The 23530-nt window shown below is 42.8% G+C and overlaps 1 protein-coding gene and 1 long non-coding RNA gene across 2 annotated transcripts in view; both read right to left on the bottom strand.

The window, feature by feature from the left end:
- Positions 1-23530, bottom strand: part of EXT1 (exostosin glycosyltransferase 1) — a 316914-nt gene that overhangs the window by 237859 nt on the left and 55525 nt on the right. The window lies entirely within an intron of this gene.
- On the bottom strand, positions 18-7764 carry LOC120878902. The gene is made up of 2 exons (XR_005724656.1): positions 5433-7764; positions 18-5398 (listed from the first exon to the last, which is right to left on the bottom strand). It is a non-coding gene; the product is annotated as an uncharacterized LOC120878902 (long non-coding RNA).

Genomic DNA, 23530 nt, shown 5'->3' with positions numbered 1-23530 from the left:
CCCCCCCCCAGAGACGGTTCATGTCTCTGTGGCTTCCAAATCTATACTCTTAAAATTCCAACTCACTCCTAAATTCCACTTTCAAAATTCCAGAAGGCTAATAGATATCTTCAGCCACACACACCCCTGGGCCCTTCAAATTTGACATGTTTCCAACCACATGATCTGTTACTAACTAGAATCCTAAGTGTCCTTAAGGATACAGTGCCCCTGTCCAGCCAGTTAATCCAGCCAGAAACCTCAGAGGTCCCTCTGGTTCCCCCGGCCTTTCTCACTCCCCCATGTCCTATCCATTCCACTGTCTAAATATCTCTTGGCTGCCTCCCCTCTTCTGCATCATCCTAGGCCTTAATTGAGAGCCTAATTCATCTCCTGCCTGGAACACTGAAATGACATCACACCTTATCTCTAAGCTGGACCCTTTTCCTGCTGCATTCCACCACCAGATTTGTAATTCTACATCACTTGTCTGATTCATAGGGCTCTCACTGGAAAAGACCCTGATGCTGGGAAAGATTGAGGACAGGAGGAGACAGGACGAGATGGTTAGACAGTGTCACAGACTCAATGGACACGAATTTGAGCAAACTCCGTGAGATACTGAAGGACAGCCTGGTGAGCTGCAGTCCATGGGGTCACAAAGAGTTGGACACGACTTAGTGACTGAACAAGAATAGTATCTGATTCACCAAACATTTTACAACAGTAATTTCACTGAAGTTGGACAGGGTAGAATTATGGGAACATTTTGCTTTGGGGATCAATTTATTCGACAAATGTTTCCGTTTTTAATGGCCAAATGTTACTTTTGTGATCATCAGTAAGGACAAAAAAACATACACATTGAATGAGGCACTAGGCCCACCATGAAGCACTCTTGAGCTTTATACACAAGGCCCTAGACCACATGTCTGTCAATTACCTCCTGGAGTTCATCTTCCCCACCTGACCACCCACACCCTTGAGTCACAACACCCCTTTCTCCAATGCTCTTTTGAACTTGCAAGACTTTGCCAACTCGGTTCCCTATTCCTGCAATACTCTTCTTCCAAGTGAACTTTTATCTTCTTCCCGTCTTAATTTCCTGTGTTAAGAATCTGCTTTATCATCAGGCTAAGTCAATGACAATCTCTGGGAAAGAAACCAGGCAATCCAAATTTTGCGCCCCAAGAGATGCTTATATTCAAGCAAGAGTAGGAAACATTGGCCTCAAAAAATCCTTGCAAGAAATTGACAAAGGGAATTTAAATTCCTATCTCAGCATCATTTTATACGTCAAATTTCCTAACTTTATGATCAATGCAGATGGCTCTCTTCAAACTTTTCTCCAGAATATTCTAAGGAAAACACCTATATGAAATAAACAAGTCTCCTACTGACCTTGAGATGTACAAGTGTGCATTAGGGAAAGGCATGAGAGGTGGCCATGAGCGTGCACAGGTATACACATGGACACACGCATACACACACATCTAAACACCAATGCCTGCCCTCAAGCACTTTATAATTTTCAGGTAAAAGGATGCTGAAAAGCAATCCACTCTTACAACAAATCAGAAAAGGGGGCTTTGTGCTTATTTTCTGTTATACACACACACTTTTAATGATCTGACTGCTCCGATGCAGCCCGCATGCATACTGTTGAGTGGTCTCTAATTTTACACATTAGTTAAAACCAAATATGACCTCCCCACTGTAAACTGAAAGGTCCAAAATCTATTCTCTTCTCCATAACCAGCTGGGTAAGTATCCTTGGATAAGTCAGTTTTTAGTCTTTCAATTGTCCTCCTTTGAAATGATTCCAGATATCTTATTATATCAAGAAGAGATTTTAAAGGAAGTTTAAAAAAAAAAAAAACTCAAAAAGAATTTAAGTTCTGGGTCCCAAAAGCATTTTGTTTTAATGCAGGAGAGAGAGAGATAAATCCTAACAGTATTTAAAACATAATGTTAAAAAAAAAAAAAAAAACTAAACGATTTGCTGAATAATGACAAATCACAAAAAGAATGACTTATATTGGAGATTTATTTGCTCCCTTAATAAATAAAATACAAATTCAGTTAAATATATAAGGCAGGGAAGCAGGCAGGGGAAAAGAACTCAGCAATTATTAAGGCCTGCCGTCTACTCTTTGTTTGACCCTTATTTTGACCCAGCCTCCAGGACTTCTCTCAGCTAGCGGACCAATTAAACTAGGTGATTTTAATTTTCATTTATGATCAGCCATTCCCCTTCTTCCAAACTTGCATTCATTGAGGATCTAGCTATACACAGGACACTTCACACTCATAAGAGCACTTGTTATTGACAGAGCACTGACTGTGCGCTGGGACCCTGTGCTCGTCTTTATTCCTCTTAACAACTATGCATGGTAGAGATTACTCCTCCCTCTTGCTAAGAGGACATCCAAGAAGTAAATTTGAGATTTGAAGTTAGCCTTGTCTCATGTCAAGCCATTACTCTTTGTCTTGTTCACTTGGGTTGCTATAGCACAAATGCCATAAACTGGGTGGCTTGTAACAATGGACATATATCTCCCATGGTTCTTGGAGGCTGAGAAATACAAGATCAAAGTTCTGGCAGAGTTCGGTGTCTCGTGAGAATCCATTCTGTAGTTCTTAGACTGCCGTGTTCTTGCTGTGTCCTCACACAAGAGGCCAGGGGTCTCTCTGGGGTCTCTTTCATAAGGACTCTAATCCCACTCCCAAGAGCTCCACCCTCACGACCTAACCACCTTGCAAAGGACCCCACTTCCAAATACCACCCCACTGGGGCTTATGTTTCAACACGAAATGCTAAGGGAACACAACGCTTACAGCACTCTTCATTAAACCATATCAAAACGAGCCTGAGACGCCTGCCCACTCTCTGCCCCCACCCATTTTCCATAAAGGACTCTGAACGCTGACCATGACCTGAACATCCAGCTCCCCTACCTTAGCCCCCTTCCTGTGAGACGGACAGTTTGTTCCTTTCATGGACCTTGCTGTAGCCAGAAAAGGTCTTGCTAATTTATTGAATTATCTATCTTCTATATACACACACCAAGAAGAAGAAGAAGAAGAAGACAGGTCCCTTCAGGGCAGTGGTTTTGAATGTCTAGTTCACTCTCCTATATCTTACTATCTGGAACACAGGGCTTAAAAAATATTTGTAGGGATGAATAAATAACTCATCAGATTTTGTGGCATCATCTCATTCCAAACAGTGGAAGATAATATATATAGGTTTTTTCTTTTTTAATGTATGTTGGGCTAGACATGCCCAGATATTTTATGTCCTGATTCTTTCTTTCACTCTAAGGGTAAGCCTATAGTCTGTTAAGAACCAGAAAATACAATGAAAAGACCACCAGCTGGAAATATCAAGTCAAAACTGCCAGAAAATAAATGAGAATTTTTGAAGAAAATGCTGATGAAGTGTTTTCACCGAACCCGCAAGCAGATGCTAATAATTCACATGAATTCTGAGTGAAGGTGAAAGGTTTGAAACTTCAATTGGGCAGGTGGGAGGGAGCAGTGACTAAGCAGGCTTGATGGTTTTTTTTTTTTTTTTTTTTTCAAAAAATAAATGAACAAACCAAAAACACAAAACCCTTCAAGCAGAAAGGCCAGTAACAGCACTTCTACTATTGGTGTTTACTACGTTAGCATTTTCACTTCACATTTTCATCCTGAAGTGTGGTTACATTTCAAAACCTCTGTGAAGGCACAACAGCCCCCAGAAAACACACAGCCCAGTAATGTTGAAAATGCTGTTTGATGAAGAAGATTTCTGGCTCACAAAAATCTCAAATGAGAAGTAGAAAGAGCCAGCGTTTGACCTCTGAAACCTTCCTTCTCATTACAGTAAGAAACCAGAGTTTGGAGCAGGTGTGTGTGTGTGCGTGTGTGTGCATGTTTTAAACATTTTAAACAAACTGCTCTGTTGTCAAAAAAAAAAAAAAACAACCCTCGTGACCAGTCCTCAAACCACAGATTCACACAAACCCCCACAGAAACTCTCTCTTCCTACAAGTATCTTCATTGTCCACAGATGGGAGCCCCAAGGGTAATTAAAATGATGGAGGGTTGCAGAAAACATCTTTACATATCTTTATGAAATTACCTTTTGGTAACCTTGGGAGATGAGGATAGGAGGAGGTGGTGGGCACACGTGCTGGAGTTACTAATTATTTCAAACATCTCCCTTTCATCACCTCTTTCCCTTTGTCTATGTTCTGCTTTGTTTCCATAAACTGGATTGCAAGCCTACTGGACCAGGGCTATGTTCAACTCATATCAGTAGAAGATCACAAGATCACCCATGCTATTGTGTTCTTCCAGATCCAGGATCCAGGATCTCAGAAAAGCCTGTGAGGCACTCAAAAGCCATCTATCTCTTCTCTCCTCCCAGTTCGTGTAGCTTCAATCAAAGCTCTTACCACATTCTGCCCCACTTCCAGAAGTTTTACCTCCTCCAGCAGACTAGAAGCTCCCTGGGGCAAAGAACTCTCTCATTGCTCACAGTACAGAGGATAAGGACATATCTGTGAATGGAATGGCCTGTCCTTGTTCAGTAAATCCTTGGACTGTTTTTGTCCATTGTTCACATGAGTTTCAGTGGCTGAGCCCCTATATTTCCAACTTTGGGGCTTCTCCAAACTCAGGCCTGACCCAGACTCCAGGAGAGGGTTCAGGCTCCAAGTCACAAATTTTCCAGTCTGTCAGAGTTAGGTTATAGTAGGGGATCTCAATCTTGGGCAAAGCAAGCACTCTTAGCAGGTGTGAAATCGGGAGAAGTGAACAGGCACACTGTTGCACAAGCATAAAACACAAAGCCATTTCTAAACAGCACCTGACTTATTATAACTTTTTATCCAGAACAGATTAGAGAGTGACCAAAAGTATCTGTGTGGGCATCCCACAGCTAGAATATTAAAAAAAAAAAAAAAAAAACCCTTGAGAATTCCTTGGCGGTCCAGTAGCTAAGATTGCATGCTCCCAATCCAAGGGGCCCAGGTTCAATTCCTAATCAGGGAACTAGATCCCACATGTAGCAACTAAAACCTGGTGCAGCCAAATAAATAAATTAAACTAACAGTTAAAAAAAAAAAAGAAAAGAAAAGAAAACACGGAGACCTCAAGTCAGAAAAACACTGCGATTTCCTCCTCTAGGCCTCAGGGAGGTGATATCACGCAGGGTGAAGAATCCGCACTTTGAAATCATTCAGTCTTGGCTTCTAATTCCCACACAGAACCAGTATGAGGTGGTCAAATAATGTCTGCCCTCAATTAATCTTTTCAAACTCGAGCACCTACTATGTGCCAAGAACCTTTCAAGGTGTGGGAGACAGCAAGGAACAAAAGAGATAAAGTCCCTGCCTGCAGACAGTAAGGTAGGGATTAAAATCCCTGTCTCACTGGGATACTTGTCTCACAGGGATACTTACCTCACGGGGATACTTATCTCACGGGGCTATTATACGCATTCCATACCAAGAACTAGAGATGAAGCCCTTAGAACAGGGTCTGGCAATTGAATCACGCTCCCTCAGTGAATGGTAGCTGTTAATTAAAGCCGGAAATGTCAGTTCCTACAAGTTGCAGAAAATACACTGGGTGTATTAAAAAAAAAGACACAGTGCCCACATGTGACACGTGACACTCCATGTGGACACCACTGAAGCCAGGCCGGGTGAGGAGAGTTGCCGACGACAAGAATGAGCACTAGAGTCCTCTCTCCTCTTTCCCCATTAAGGCTGGGAACCCCAAAGTGGTCTTTGATCTTTGAGTGCAGGAAGGAACTCTAAGAAACTGTGGTCCTTGCATCAAAGGATGGAGAAGGAAATAGCAATCCACTCCAGTATTCTTGCCTAGAGAATCCTGTGGACAGAGGAGCCTGGTGGGCTGCCATCTATAGGGTTGCACAGAGTCAGACACGACTGAAGCGACTTAGCAGCAGCAGCATCAAAGAACATCAGAAAATCATCTGCCAAGGTGCTCTGGATATGTGTATCAATAACCCTTCTCTAGAACCTTTCGCTTCAATCACAAGAGGCTTGTTAAGTGTTCTCTGAATCTGCCTCATTCTTTAATCCCACCATGCCTCTGCCCAGCTCTTCCTGTTGCAAGGTATGCCCTTCCCTGTGCTCTGTGCCTTGACATACCTGCCATAATTCCACCCATCCTTGAAGACCAAGTTCCTACAAAGCACATCTGAAACCTTCCTGAACTCTAAGACGGACAGCTGGTTCTCTCATTTCTGCCCCTCTGAAGACTTATCACACCCCCACCTATGGATTATTCTGATTTGTTTCACGTCCATTCTGTCATTAGACTACTCCGCTTGAATGCTCAATATCAAATTTAAGGCAACAGGTACACATCAAATATTTCCTTTGCTCATTTACTCAGAAAGTAATTTATTGAGCTCCGACTTGGCAGCACATTCGGTTCCAGTATGCTGGGTATACGGCAATGAATCCAAAAGCCCCAAATGCCTGCCTGCCTGGTGGAATTGCAATTCTAATGGAGAAAGTACTCCTCACCTCCCTCTGCCCACCATCCTTCTCACCAGAGCAGCCTGACCACCCACAACAAGAATTTCAGGCATGAGTAGCGATGTGCATGGCATGTTTTCATGAATAAATAAATCACTCTGACTTGTAAGTTCTCTGAAATGTGAAGCAAACTCAATGCCTAAAGCCATGACTGTTACCCTGGGCTATCACCACCAAGTCCCACCTTTTTACATCACTGCCTTAGTGATTTGGAGCAGTTTTTTAAATAAAGAGATACTTTATCCATCTAAAATTAAACTTGATGCCTATGGGGAAGGAGGGAGAAGTATTTCCCAGCAAAGAGATTTTCCCAGCTAAGATGAACTACCCTCGCAAGGGCCCCAATCCAGATTTTACTTCCTGAAGCTTTCACTGGTTAAGACCATCTGATAGGACTTCTGTCTTCATGCTGAATTTCCTCAGTACCTTTACACAGTGCCCCCTGCATCACACAAGCCTTCACTTATTTATTTATGTCTTTATTTATTTATTTACTTATTTCAGTTATTTATATACTGCCTGAGCACTGTGCCTGACTCTTTCACACATGGATGTATTTTTCTTTCAACTCCACCACCAGGTCCATGATTACAGAAATGCCCTCTGTGGTCACGACACCTTTCACAGTGTGAACATACAGCAGATACTCAATAAGTGCTTGTTACATTTCACTTTGCGAAATCATTCCTTACACTTCAGCTATCCTGGGTGGGTTTGGGGGTGGGGAGCCCAACTATACATCCCCCCAAAATAGGTAAATGTCTAACTCACTTCCAGAAAGGGAACAACACAAAATTTCCAAGAAGTCAAACCATCCAAAGAATAAACAATACTGGCCACGTAGGGCTTCCTACGATCTCATCAACTTTTTCTTGTGTGTTAAAAGCTAACATATAACTAGTTTACATTACATTTGTTGTGGAATTGTGATTGCAGTGGTCCTTCAAAAACTGTGGTTTGCTGATCTGTCCTTCTTAACCTTAAAATGATTATAATCAAATTTCAGGATTACTGGGACTTCCCTGAGGTCCCAGTGGTCAAGATTCTGTGCTTCTAACACAGAGGGCACAGGTTCAATCCCTGGCTGGGGAACTAAGATTCCCACCTGCTGTGTGGTGCAAGCAAAAGTAAAATAAAATTTAAAAAAAGAAAACTTTAAACCTCAAGATTCCTGTATAAAGAAGACTGAAATGCACTGCTAGGTTTCTTCTCCTCTTTAACATTTTCTATGCCCTTACTGGGAGAAGGCAATGGCACCCCACTCCAGGACTCTTGCCTGGAAAATCCCATGGATGGAGAAGCCTGGTAGGCTGCAGTCCATGGGGTCGCTAAGAGTCGGACACGACTGAGCAACTTCACTTTCACTTTTCACTTTCATGCATTGGAGAAGGAAATGGCAACCCACTCCAGAATTCTTGCCTGGAGAATTCCAGGGACGGAGGAGCCTGGTGGGCTGCCATCTATGGGGTCACACGGAGTCCGACACGACTGAAGCGACTTAGCAGCAGCAGCAGCAGCAGCATGCCCTTACTATTTTTAGGCACTTTGTAGAACTACTTGTGTGATCTCACTGGAGTGGGTTGCCATGCCCTCGCATCAGGAGATCTTCCTGATCCAGGGATTGAACCCATGTTTCTGCCTGCAATGCAGGAGACCCCGGTTCGATTCCTGGGTTGGGAAGATCCCCTGGAGAAGGGATAGGCTACCCACTTTGGTATTCTTGGGCTTCCCTTGTGGCTCAGCTGGTAAAGAATCTGCCTGCAATGCGGGAGACCTGGGTTTGATCCCTGAGTTGGGAAGATCCCCTGGAGAAGTGAAAGGCTACCCATTCCAATATTCTGGCCTGGAGAATTCCATTGACTGTATAGTCCATGTGGTCACAAAGTGTCGGACATGACTGAGCAACTTTCACTTTCCCTTTTTTTATGTCTACTGCACTGGTAGACAGGTTCTTTACCACTAGAGGCACCTGGGAAGTCCTGCGTGATCTCATTTAACATCAACATAACCCCCATGGGGCTGGTTCTTCTATGGATCCCATTTTACAGCTGAAGAAATGGAGACTCAATAAAGGGTAAGTCACACAGCTAAGAACTGGCCAATCAAACCAAGAGCTTCTGGGCCCACTGCCCATATACTATAAAGAAGACTATGACCCACCTCCCAGAATATTGGAAATAAAAGCAAAAATAAACAAATGGGACCTAATTAAAATTAAAAGCTTTTGCACAAAAAGGAAACTATAAGCAAGGTGAAAGACAGCCTTCAGAATGGGAGAAAATAATAGCAAACAAAGCAACTGACAAAGAATTAATCTCAAAAATATACAAGCAACTCCTGCAGCTCAATTCCAGAAAAATAAACGACCCAATCAAACAATGGGCCAAAGAACTAAATAGACATTTCTCCAAAGAAGACATACAGATGGCTAACAAACACATGAAAAGATGCTCAACATCACTCATTATTGGAGAAATGCAAATCAAAACCACAATGAGGTACCATTTCACGCCAGTCACAATGGCTGCGATCCAAAAGTCTACAAGCAATAAGTGCTGGAGAGGGTGTGGAGAAAAGGGAACCCTCTTACACTGTTGGTGGAAATGCAAACTAGTACAGCCACTATGGAGAACAGTGTGAAGACTCCTTAAAAAACTGGAAATAGAACTGCCATATGACCCAGCAATCCCACTGCTGGGCATACACACCGAGGAAACCAGAATTGAAAGAGACACGTGCACCCCAATGTTCATCGCAGCACTGTTTACAATTGCCAGGACACGGAAGCAACCTAGGTGTCTATCAGCAGACGAATGGATAAGAAAGCTGTGGTACATATACACAATGGAATATTACTCAGCCATTATAAAGAATACATTTGAATCAGTTCTAATGAGGTGGATGAAACTGGAGCCTATTATATAGAGTGAAGTAAGCCAGAAAGAAAAAGACCAGTACCGTATATTAATGCATATATATGGAATTTAGAAAGATGGTAATGATAACCCTGTATGTGAGACAGCAAAAGAGACACAGATGTATGGAACAGTATTTTGGACTCTGTGGGAGAGGGAGAGGGTGGGATGATTTGGGAGAATGGCATTGATACATGTATAATATCATATATGAAATGAATCACCAGTCTAGGTTTGATGCATGATACAGGGTGCGTGGGGCTCGTGCACTGGGATGACCCAGAGGGATGGGATGGGGAGGGAGGAGGGAGGCGGGGTTCAGGATGGGGAGCATGTGTACACCCGTGGCGGATTCATGTCAATGTATGGCAAAACCACTACAATACTATAAAGTAATTAGCCTCCAATTAAATAAATTTATATTTTAAAAAAAAAGAAGACTATAGTGCCCATATACTATGCCAGGAGTCAGAAAACTTTGGCCTGAGGCCCAAATCCAGCCTACCACATGTATTTGTAAACAAAGTTTTATTGGACATGGCAAAGCTCATTTGTTTATATATGGTCTCTGGCTGTTTTCATGTATCAATAGCAGAGCTGAGTCACTGCAACAGGGTCTCTATGGCCCTCAAAGCCTAAAATATTTACCATCTGGCACTTTGTAGAACAAATCTGCCAACCCTTGGTCCTGGCTACACTGGCAAAGATAAAATGTTTAAGTCATAACAATCCCCTAAAAGTCTCAACATATCGTTCACAAAGTACAGAGCCTGCAATAAAAACGGAAGCTTTCCAGTGACCTTAAAAATCTCGAGTGGGAACAGTCTTTGCGAGTCGTCTGCCTTGTGTTACTAAACTATAACTGGAGTGGGGCATTAGTAAATGCCTTACCACTCCTGCTCCCATCTAGAAACAAACATACTCGGAATATCCTAAGAATTTATTGCTTGCAGAACTGTCCAGTAGCAAGGAAACTGCCCCTTTAGTCAAAGAGCAACAGAAGATTTATCGAGTCCCTATGCAAAACACTATACTCAGATCTACACACACCAGGGCAAGAAAGTACAAGTTCAATATAAAGGACAGATGGGATGTTAGTTGTGGTATGAACCTTTCTTCATTCAAGTTCTTACACCAGTGAAAGTTAAAGAAAGATTCTACGTTATCCCCAAATAGGCAGTCAGGGCATGCAGAAAATACATAACGTGGCACTGCTTTGCCTGGGATGAAGGCCGCAGTGTAACTTTACCTGGAACCTCATTCACCCATCCTTTGCTCTTTAACAATCAGCCTCTCATCCTGTGCTGTCCATCTGTGAATATCTCCCTTCAGACTGAGAGCTCAGTCCCTTTCTCCTCATGTGTGCTAAGTCGCTTTAGTAGTGTCTGACTCTGTGACCCTATGGACTGCAGCCCTCCAGACTCCTCTGTCCGTGGGATTCTCCAGTCAAGAATACTGGAGTGGGTCGCCATACCCTCTTCCAGGGGATCTTCCTGACCTGCGGACTGAACCTGCGTCTCTTATGTCACCTGAGTTGGCAGTGGGTTACTTCCCACTAGTGCCAGCTGGGAAGTCCTCCTTCCTCCCCACCCACCATACACAGTAGGTATCTGAGTCCCTGTACCAAATCCGTCCCTTCTTTCTATTCCTGCTCCCTTCTGGCTTATTCTTTTTTTTCAGCCAAGCCAGGATCTTGAGACCCTATCACATCCTACTCCAGTTCCTACTGGGTCACAAGTTTCTAGAACCATGTCCAGTTCCCCATTCACACATCTTCCTGACCCCTCATGGACCCAGGATGAAGGCAAATTCTTGACCCAGTGAATTCAAGGACTAATAGAGGAAGTTTAGTGAGCTAGAAGGCATGCTTTGTTATGGTTATTGTTCAGTCGCTAAGTTGTATCTGACTCTTTGTGACCCCACAGACTGCAGCACCGGGGTTAGTGACCTAAGATGAGTACTTTAGGCCCATCAGTTTTGCAAAGGCCAGCTGGAAAGGTTAAAGTGATGCACAGAAAAAATAAAATAAAAAATAAAGCAATACAAAATGACAGCTCATACTGATTGAGCTTCCAACTTGGGCTAGGTCAGCTGTGTTCACTCCGCAGACAAGGACTGACTCTTGCCTGCCCCCAGCAAAGGACTGGAACATCTGCTGTGCCAAGGAGGGCAGGGAGGCTGAGGGACAGTGGGTAAGTGATGAGGCAGGAGTTCAAACCAAGGAGAGCTCGCGCACCACTCCACTGCCCCCTGCTTCCACCACCTCTGAATTCTTCAATACCTTGAAATTCTCCAATATGACTTTTAGAAAATTAAACCTAGAATTACTTTTATATACTTCCCTTCCAAAATTGAAAACTCCTGGAGGGCAGCAGTTTAGTTTTATTAATCTGTGGACTTTCTCAAATACCCAGCCTGGTACCCAGCTGGAGCCAAATGAGGAACAAAGGGATATTCCCTCCTCCAGGAAGTCTAACGGATGAATGAAAAAGAAAAGATTGCTCAGAAAAAAATCCATCAACAGAATACCTCTAAGAAGTCTTTCTTTATGGCTTGTTTATACCCCAACATATATCCACCGGGACTTCCTGAAAATAATTTTGAAGAAACAAAAACCATGAAAAATTAGCTGCCAGATTTGGAATGGTGAGTTACTGTGGAGGAGGAGGAACTAAAGGAATGGCCACATAGGGCGACTAGACTTCCTAAGGAGAGTAATTCATCTCGCTCCAAAAAATGGGCTAAAGCTCTGCTCTCAACGCTGGCTGCACACAGGAATCGCCTGGGGAAGTTTTAAAAATTCTGAGAGCCGGGCCAAGCTCAGACCAAGCACATCCAACTCTCTGGGGGTGGGTTCCAGTTATCTCTGGTTTTTAAACCTCTCCAGGGGCGTCCAGAGTGCAGCCAAAGTGAAAACTGCTGGAGTGAAGGGACCTTTCTGGGAATCCTGGCCCCACTAATTACAAATCGTGTGACCTGGACCAAGGTGCTCCTCTCTCATCCTTCCCCTGCAAACTTCAGACAATCTCTTATGAACTACAGGACTGCAGCTCAATCCCCTGCCCCTTATAAAATGGGAATTCTTCCAGTACTTAACCCTCATAGGAGTACTGTCAGAACTGAACGAGGAGTACATCTAACTTCTCAGAACAGTGCCCAGCAGATGGAAGGCATGCAATAAATGTTATTTATTATAAATTTTTTTATCAACAAAGATATAAAGGGTTTATAATACAATCACTCCTCCATTTCCTCGGGTTCTGTACCTGTAGATTCAACCAACTGAAGATCAAAAATATGTGAAAATGTAAAAATTCAAGAATGTTCCGAAATGCAAGACTTCTTCAATTTGCTGTGCACCCAGCAATATTTTCATAACAATTACACTGTATTTATAACTACTTACAAAGTACTGACATTGCGTTCAGTATTTTAAGTAATCCTGGTGCCTCAGTGGTAAAGAATCTGCCTGCAGTGCAGGAAATTTGGGTTCTATCCTTGGGTTACGAAGATCCTCTGAAGAAAGAAATGCCAACCCACTCCAGCATTCTTGCCCAAAAAAAAACCCATGGACAGAGCGGCCTGGCAGACTACAGTCCATAGCGTCACAAAGAGTTGGACACGACTTAGTGACTAAACAACAATGACAGAGGTGATTTAAAGTATATGGGAGGGTGTGTATTTATGCCAACACTAAATCATTTTATATAAAGGACTTGAGCATTCACAGACCTGGGTATCCAAAGGGTTCCTGGAACCCATCCCCCATAGATACTGAAGATTAACTGTATCTACTTCTCAAGCTAAGGACTAACTGTGAAGGAGTTGATATTTTTTAACTGCTTAATAAGTGGCATTCTCTTTTCCCATTCTTACATTCCACTCACAATTCTCTCTGAATACCTGATCCAACTTGGGGGCCCTTAATATAGAGAAACTTAATTCACCAGCACTCACTGAGGGCTACCGGATAAAAGACAGGGGTATACTCAATATGATCAAATATAATAAATACAATATAATTTTTAAAAACTTCACTGTTTATCTGAAAATCAAATTTACCTAGCTGTGCTCTATTTTTACTTGCTAAAATCTTACAAACCTACATTCAACTTTTATTGAAATTTAGGCCAAAATTCAGGGGGGAAGCAGAGTCTACCATGGAGACACACGTGCACACACAAACTCACGGGCAGGGGGAGGTGGGGAAATTAGTACCTTGTACCTTTTCTGTTTCACTCCCTGGTAGCCAAAAGACATGCATTTTATGAGCAACAAGTCAGCTCCCCCACGTTGGGCAAGGCAATGCATTGTTCAGATGAACAAAACCCTGTAGGAAATGATTCAAAGGCAAAGGACAACCAGAAGGGAGAAAGTTTTCCCAAACCGACCCTTCTATTTTTCAGTCACTTACCTTACACATCAATCAAGTGAACTGGAGATTTGAAAAGAAACCCTTGCCTCCTGGTGGAACACACTGCAACCCTCCACAGGGCAAAAGCTTAATTATAAATTATTTAGCCTATAAATGATCCAATATCAAAACCCAAAGCCACGCTATGGACTTTGACAGTACATGTTTTGTTTCATGTTATATTTGCTTTAAACCTCCCTTTCCAAAAAACTAAGCTTATTTTACTTTATTTCATGTTTGGTCTATGAGAAGAAAAACAGAAAAAAACAGACCCATTAAGAAAAACAACTTTCTTGAAACCTCTTTCACAAGGTATTCATTTTGAATTCACAAAGTCTCTAGGAAAATGTTTAATTCTGAACTATATCCACTATAGTATTGGTGGATGTGTGAGAAACTAAAGATTAAACTACAAAAGAAGTCAGAAAGCATTAAGTGCCAGTGAGTCAGCTAGTTCTATGAGAAATGAATTAAACCACTAGATTGTTCATTGATTATCACAAACAGCAAAAGTTCTCCTGCAAAGGCATGGTTTCCAGTTCACTTGGCTAATCCCTTCTGAACAAGGATCCAAGGAATGAATATTATTTATCCGAAGGCAAGCTGTACAAATTAATCACACTCAAGTACCATGCTGGCAGCCAAACACAATCTATAAAATAATTCCAGACGATCATCATAAGCCAATAACAAGAACGAATGCTGTTATCCATTCCCCTCCCCCCCAAAAAAAGCCAAGTATCAAAAGGCTTGAAATTACATCCCTCTAATTCTTTACAGCCAACTAATCAGGAATGGTAGATTACATGAAAATATGTTTAAAAGAAAAGAAAGACAGAAAGATAGAAGATAATTATTTTTAAAAAACAGTAAGAAAAGTAAAAGCTCATATGGCCGTATCATTCACCAGCCCAGACAAAATTCGTATTAAAACCCAACTGCAATGAGCACATTGCATAGCATCAGCTTTACTCCCAGTTTACTTAGGTAAGTTACCACATGTCCTAATAACCTAAATGAGCTTGATATAATCTGATTCTTTTTTTTTTTTCCTACAAACAGTAGTAAAATGAACTATTTTTTCATGCACAAGCAGCAAAATTCAGACGGTGACCCACAGGCCCCAGAACCAAGTGGTTGGCAAAGTTCCGACTTCACAAGATGGCTAATAATACTCACGGCAGAGACAGCACAAAGCGAAAGGAGGCCAGGAAGACAAGAAATGCCCCATTCATGACGCCCCGCATCCCTGGAGCAGCCAACTTGAATGCCGTTCTTATGAGGCTGCCAGCTTTGAAAGTAAAAAAAAAAGGTGGGGGTGGGGGGGGGGAAATATGTGTAACTTAAGCAGGAAAGAAGGGAGTTCTCTGTTTGCGGTGCTCGCTAAGAGACAGAGAAAGACACTGCCAAAGAACCTTCATCTTCGCTGGAGCGGCTTTGTGTTTCTTTTTTTGGCCCGAGGAGATGCAGTGTAGAAGGAGCCACATCAGCTTAACCAGAAGCCTGCTAACTGGGAAAAAGCATGGCCGGTGGGTGGAAGCGGTCCCGTGACCCCCCAGGAGCCCCCTCGCATCCTCAAGGGAGACAGGAAAGTCAACACCAGGTGCGAACCCCTCCTCTGGAGGTCAGTGCTCCCCGTCCCCCGCGCCCAGCGCGCTCTCTGAAGTTCCACCAGCACGAGGATGCCTGGCGTGCTTTCCTTTCATTCAAGGGCCAGACCACTTCTATCTACCTGTTCACCTCAAGGTAAAATGCATTTCGCTGCCTTCCTGGGCCAAAGAAAGAAGCTGGTGAATAAAGGAAGGAGGCGGGCAGGAGTGAGAAATACATTTCTAACTCTTGTCAGGCTTGGAAAAGAGTATTTTCTGCTACAGTTCTGTTAACAGGTGACCTGGGATAAGAAAAAGAAACTGAAAAACTGGTGACACCGATAACAAGTACTAGCTGAGTATCTACGAGGCACATATACACACACATATATATATATACACACACACACACAAATATATATATTATATATAATACAGCTATTAGACATAATATAGCTATTAGATATAATATAGCTATGTGTCATTTATATATATTATACATAGTATATACTAATAAATGTAGATATATAATACTATAAATTATTGCATTCCACCTATACATATTTATTTATATAAAGTATCATGTTATATAGTTATATACATCATATATAATATATACACATACTTTATGTTCATTATCTCATTTCACCTTTACCAACATCTTCTGAGTAGAACAATCTGCAGTTGACCTACCGTTGAGGAGCCAAGGCATGGACTCCATCCTGCCCGCCTCTAAAGCTTATGCTTTCATCTCTTACTTTCTCAGTTTTCAATCTGCCTCCACAGCAGGGGCAGCAGACTCTTCTATGAAGAATCAGAGAGTAAACATTCTAGGCTGTGCTGACCTTAAATTCTCTATCGCTACAACTCACCTCTACCACTGTAAAAAGAGATCAGCCAGAGAGAGCAAGTCAATGAATGCACACGCCTGGTTGCAATAAACCTTTATGTGTGGACACTGCCGTTGGAATTGCAGGGGATTTTCATGTCACAAAACGTTTTTCTTCTCTCGGTTATTTTAAGCATTTAAAAATGTGGAAGTCATTCTAAGCCCACAGGCCGTAGTTTAGCAGCCCTGCTCTACAGCATTCATAGATGACATGTTGATTCATTTCAGAGTAGGTAAAGAGGAAGAGATAGAACCCCAGGAACAGTATGAAACATGCAGATATAGTGATGTTTAATTAAAATGAACTCAGTTCACAAACTAGCATACAACCTTGAAATTCATCTCTTCTTTTAGATCTCTGAAGCATCCTATGAATTAAGTTTGCTTCTTGGGTACAATTGCCTCTGTTATTCTGATGGGAAAAGAAGACTGAATAAAATCGGTTGAAAATTTGGTTAAGCAGGGAAAATAAAGTAGAGAGATGATGTCACTGGGCAGGGAAAACAAAGGTGACCCTGGCCAGAGATGAACAAGACATATTACATTATGAACATCTTTCCAAGTTCTCAAGGACTGGCTGATTTCCTCACTTAAGAGTGTGGAGTTAACTCACCAACTAATCAGTGTATTTTCTCCCATGATTTTTCCAAACACAGAGTTCTGGCTAGCCGCTGTGGGTAAACCTAGTCAGCTATAAACACTACACTAGCAGTTATCAGGAAGATCAATCATGTTCTAAATTGCTCCTAAAAATAAACTGTCTCTTCTGGCTTTATTTCTCCACATGGCTGGCCTGTTATATTCTGCTATGCATTCCCAACAGAAAGTGTAAGTGTAACCATGTTCTGAAGTCAAACCCAGCCTTGCCCTTGGCCTTCGGAAAGGTGGTTACCATATCGCATGCTTCCTGAAAAGTAAATGCTTGCTAAGGGATGGGGGCATTTCTAGGTGTCAGAAACAGCTCTGAGGAGAACAGAGGGAAAACAAAAACTTAGAAACCAGGAGCGTCTGCCCCTTCAGTGTCTTTCTAGAACACGGTCATATGTGAATCAGGTCAACTAACCCCTAGCATCATCAAACCTTTAAGAGTGGGGGGATAAAAGTGGGGAAGAATCTAAAAAAGAAAAGAATATAACTGATTCACTGTGCTGCACACCAAAAACTAACACAACATTGTAAATCAAACTCCAATAAAAAATTTTAATTTAAAAAAATGGGAAAAGGATTTGCAAGAGAACATGATTAAGGAATCCACCTGCCAATGCAGGAGATGTGGGTTTGATCCCTGGGTCGGAAAGATCAAAGGGCAAATGGGAAGATCAAATGGGTTGGGAGAGGAGGAAATGGCAACCCACTCCAGTGTTCTTGCCTGGGAAACTCCATGGTCAGGGGCGCCCAGCGGACTACAGTCCATGGGATCACAAAGAGCTGGACACGACTGAGCAACTTAAACAACAACATGATTAAGACTACTCCTCTGACCTCAGAGACCTCAGGTACCACAAAACATTAGCCAGTAGGGAATACGGTCAATTTTTAATCTTTGTCAATCAGTTTTGAAATGTTTAGGAAAGACTATCCAAAAAAGAAAAAAATCCTTAGGACATTCCCTCCTCCTACTTGGGATTCTTTTTTTTTTTTTTTTTTTTTTAATTTTTGTGCTTTTTAAATTTCAATCAGTAAGTCTGAACAGCAAGACAGGGACAAACATTGAGCTTTGGTGGAAATAAAATGTTGCTGAAAACCTCATTCCCACTTTAGGACGAATCAAGAGTCTTCACCACAGTACACAGAAAGAATGTAGAAAACTCCCAGCCACTGATACTGCATTATCTGCTATTCAGTATTTTTCTTTTGGGGGTTGCTTGTATTTCTATAGTTTGTCTCCTTCAGTTCAACCCTAACCCCAATAAAGTCAACACACACGTCAAATGAACCTGAATTATTGGGAAGAGTTTGCTTACAGAAGCAACATACTCACAGAATGATATATGTTAAGCCCCAGAACTAGCTTCAACATTTTTGAGGTTAAAAAAAATCTTTAAACCCTATTTAATATTCACCTCTCCAAAGGAAAGAAATACTGGGCCAAATGATTCTCCCTTTGTTTTGGAATATTTCAAGCGCTGTCCCCAAAAGTTTTGATTCATGAGATGAGTAAATAAAGTTAATAATAAGAAGCAAAATGTTATCAAATAGCCTCTATTTAGGACAAAGGATGCCCATCTGTCTGTAGTGAAGGCTACACAAGAGCTTAAAAATAATCTGCCTTTGCCCCAGGGGACATCAGGGTACCTCCTCTGAGTTTGGAATGTGAGGAATGTGCGCAAGAACCCTGGACTGCAGCAGTGCTGGGGGAGCCTTCTTTGAAAGCAGGCTACAAAGGGGCCAGCTGCCACTCATGACCTTGATAAGCCACTGCATCCGTCATTCTGCCAGGCTCTACACTGCTCTCTCGTCGCTGAGATGGCGGGGAGGAAGTTCTCATTTGTTGAAGCCTGACACATCCCTAATAGCATTTCCTAAGTCATAAAAGCAGCAGAAGGCCCAGGTTGGGAAACGGTCCGAGGAGGCAAATCCAGCCATCATTCCACTCAAAAATCCCACTGGAATGGCGCCCTTTCATGTTTTTGCTTTTGTGTCTGCGAAGGGCTTCCTTCAGTTCCAAGGAGATTTCCCTGAGGCCAAGGCCACTCACAGAAGTTCTCTTCTAGCACACAGCCACTCACCTCAATGACAGCCACTTCATGCCTTAGACATCATTTTCTGCTCTGCTGAAGGACACCTGGCCCCTACGAAGTAGCACAAGGATCCGTCCATGGGCTCGGGGAGAAAGAATCAGCGTGGAGACAAAGTACTGGTTTCCACACTTGTCTTTCAATGCTTTCTTTTCAGACTAATTTTTTAACTGGTCTTTTCAAGAGATGGACACTTTAAAAATCAATTCAAGAAGACTGGAGACAGGAAGACACCACTGTCTTCCCATAGGTGCTTTTCAAAGTCTTCTGAATAAAGGAAGAATTGCTAGGCTGTTTTCTTCAAGCAAATAATTCATGGCTTCCATTACAATTTATTTATTCTCACAACAACTCTATTGGAAGGTACCACGATTGTCCCCATTTTACAGGTAAGGGAACTGAGGTACAAATAGGATATTTGCCAAAGGCTACGCGGCTTGTAAGTGATGGGTCCGAATCAGTTCTGACGCCTGATCAATGCTCTGAACTGTTCCACTTCTGCTAAAATACACCTCTACAGCTAGAATGGTTTATTCTATCACTGTATAAGCTCCAATCCTTTCTCCCTCCCAACATGAAAAAGAAAATATCATCTTCATGAAGCTTGGTCTAACCACTACACGTCCTCAGTGCCCCCGGGGATACTTCAGAGTTGAGATACTTGGAATTGTCACGACTGGGTAGCTGCCAGAGTGCTATTAGCATCTAGTGCGTAAGAGACCAGGGATGCTGTTAAAGAGCCTAAGGTGGATAGGGCAGCTCCGACAACAAGGAGCTATCCAGACCAAAATGCCAGTAACGCAGAATGATCAGATGAGAACCCACATGACACAGACCTTTCTTACCCACATTCCTTCTCTTCACCCTCACTTTCAAGTCTACATGCTATTTGCACCCAAAACTAGCTAGGAAACCATCTTTCCTAACAAGCAGTCTTTCTTGTTCTTCCCACCTTACCCCCCTCGTCAAAACTTATTCATGCCAGGTCACCTGTGCATTTTTACTCAGCTAATGCCATCTGTCTAACTCCTGTACAGCCTTCAAAAGCTATTTCTTTTCCGCACAGCCTGTGGGATCTGAGTTCCCAGACCAGGGATTAAACCCGAGCCTCCTGCAGTGGAAGCTTGGAGTCCTAACCACTGGACCGCCAAGGAATTCCCATCAGAAGCTTCTTCAAGTGAGGTTTTGCCTGAGAAGACCAGCCCACAGTAACTATTTCCTTCCCCTAGAATGTGCATCTCTGGTTTAAAAGTTAGAATGCACCACCAACTCACAGGGTTAATAATGATCACTGCCATTGCATTCCTACCATGGGACCCAGACTTTGGCCAAACAGATGATACATATTTAGGTTTACAAAAGGCAACCCCGAAGTAAAGATACTGTCCTGTTTTCTCTACAACTAAAACTGAAGCTCAGAGAAGTTAAGGGAGTTCAAAGGCTTCATCCTAAAGAAGCAGAAGAGCCCAGATTCAAATCCACACCCAAGGTTGAGCTCCGGCACCCAAGGGAAAAGGTTGAGCTCTCTCTGAAGAGGTCCCATCACCAGGCTCAGGCAACCGTGTGCCTCACACACACCTCCAATTCTCCCAAAATACCTGGTAGAATGTTCAAAATCCACCCACTGGAGGATTGGCCTGACAATAATGACCTCACTGGGGTTCAGCGGCCACTCTGTGAATGAGGTTTCCACCACGTTTTTATTTCCCCCACACTTATCTACACCATTCTCTTTGCTTTCTCCTGCTGCATATATTTTTCACAGCTTTACGGAGGTATAATTGACATACCATAAACTGCCCATATTTAAATTGTACACTTTGGAGAGTTTGAAGCATATACATGGTCATGAAAGCAACTCCAAAATCAAGTTAATGATCAAGCCATCACCCTTGAAAGTTTCTGCTTTACCATCAGTCCCAGCCACTCCCAGGCAACCACTGATTTATTTTTTGTCCTTGTAACTTAACTTGCATTTCCTGGAATTTTAAATAAACGGCATCATACGTCACATACACTGTTCCCCGCGCCCCCACCCCCCGCCCCGCCCCGGCTTCTTTCATTCAGCATATTTTGAGACACACCCATGTTGGTGTGTATGAATAGTTCATTCCCTCCCATTGCTGGATATTATCCCATTGTATGACTAGGTCACAGTCTCTCCATCCAGATGTTGAGGGATATTTGAGTTGTCATAGTTGAGGGTTACTACAAGTAGTTGCTGTGAACATCCATCTATGTACAAGATGCCATTCTCTCTCTTTCCCCACCCCCACCCCCACTTATTTATTTGGCTGCATTGGGTCTTAGCTACAAAATGCTGGCTCTTCATTGTGATGCCCGGGCTTTCTCTGGTTGTGGCGAGCAGCCTTATTTGCCCCTCAGCATGTGGGATCTTGGTTCCCCGACCAGGAATGGAACCTGCATCCCCTACACTGGAAGGCGGATTCTTAACCACTGGGCCACCAGGAAGTCCTGCCATTCTCTTTTAAATTCATTCACATCCAGAGAAACACTTTGCCAGATCATAAAACTGTGTTAAATTTTGAACCCTCTTTCCAGCATACAGAAATGGAGATGAGAAACCAAACCATGCTCTTATTGAGCATATGTTGCAGAAATAGCTAAAAACATGTTCTTCCAGGAAGATGGTGTGTCTTGTCATTTGGACCCATCCCTTAGCAATCATTTAACCTTATTTCACTTTCCTGATGAATAAAATCAAGGTAACGTGACTTCCTTCCTAGGGCTGTTGTAAAGATTAAATGTTGATGACTACATACAATCATAACCTTGTACCCAATGTATAAGTACTCAATAAATATGGGATAAGATTACTGTTAATATGAGTATCTATCGTTAAACAATGACTAAGCCTCCCCATCACGCCTTTAAACAGAGAAAAGTGAAAGTTTCGGTGCCTCAGTAGTGCTTAACTCTTTGCAACCCCATGGACTGTATAGCCCTCCAGGCTCCTCCATCCATAGGATTCTCCAGGCAAGAATACTGGAGTGAGTTGCAATTTCCTTCTCCAGGGGATCTTCCTAACCCAAGAATTGAACCTGGGTTTCCTGCATTGCAGGCATATTCTTTACCATCTGAGGCACCACAGAACTCCTGTTATTTGTGTCAAATTCCTCTAGACTGATTTTTACCTTAAGTGATCACTCAACCACTTCTAAGGCAGACAGTAAACAAAAAGAGGATCTAACAGAGTGCTTCTCATGGTTTTACAAACCATGTCTTCTTTGGAGGAAAGAAAGAAATAATAATAAAAGTCTCAGAAGAGTGGACACATTGTGCCTAAAAACACACCCAATAGAAGCTTCTTTCCCAGGTCTAACAGGACAGAACCAGTGAGAACGTGTTGCAATCTTCGAACCTGTAGCTCTCTCTGAGTCTCTGAGTCACCTGATTATTCACTCAGCAGCAAGAAGGAAATGAATGGATTTAGTGAAACCCATCTAGTTCCTATGAACAGTGATAAATGCTCTGTGTAACTGATTTACTTACCCCACACCTCCCCTCCCCAACTTACCCAGCCCCTAATATCCACCCCTTGTACCAGCACATGTGCAGGCAAGTCTAAAAAGGGAGTGTTTGAAAGAGAAGCAGCTGGCCCCAGGTGAAGAAGAAACGTGTGTGATTTGAGCCTGGGTGAGCATCAGCCCGTCAATCCTAAAGGAAATTAACCCTGAATATTCATTGGAAGGACTGATGCTGAAGCTGAAGCTCCAGTACTTTGGCCACCTGATGCCAAGAGCCGATACACTGGAAAAGACCCTGATGCTGGGAAAGATTGAAGGCAGGAGGAGAAGGGGACAACAGAGGATGAGATGGTTGGATGGCATCACCGACTCAATGGACATGAGTTTGAGCAAACTCTGGGAAATAGTGGAAGACAGAGGAGCCTGGCGTGCTACAATCCATGGGGTCGCAAAGAGTCCAACACGATTGAGCAACTGAACAACAGAGCACTTACCAGGAAGCCAGGAAGGAAGCCTGGAGTGGGCGGTCTGGTCCAAATAAACAGTAAGATTTCCACAAAGAGAGGATAGGCACCTGACTCGACATTGATGGAATCAGAAAAAAAAAAAAGAAAGAAAGAAAGTAAAGCTACGACAGGACAGATTGTCAAGGAGCTCTACTAGAGAAGGATCTCTGTGTGAGTTTCCTACCCTGCCTGGGAACAAACTGGCGGGCTTGGCAGGTGTGGTTGGAGAGCTTGGGAGGCTGACTGTGTCAGCCTGGAGGAGCATACTCCTCAGATGACAAGTCAGCTATGCCTGGGGCCAAAGAGCGCTGGAAGGACAACTTCTGTGGTTGTTTAATCGCTAAGTCATGTTCAACACTTTGCGACCCCGTGGACTGTGACCCACCAGGCTCCTCTGTCCGTGGGATTTCCCAGGCAAGGATACTGGAGTGGAGTGCCATTTCCTTCTC

This window comes from Oryx dammah, unplaced genomic scaffold (genome assembly GCF_014754425.2).
Source record: "Oryx dammah isolate SB20612 unplaced genomic scaffold, SCBI_Odam_1.1 HiC_scaffold_19, whole genome shotgun sequence".
NCBI lineage: Eukaryota > Metazoa > Chordata > Mammalia > Artiodactyla > Bovidae > Oryx > Oryx dammah.
Note: the sequence above shows the minus strand (reverse complement) of the source record. Positions and strands in the feature narration are given on the sequence as shown.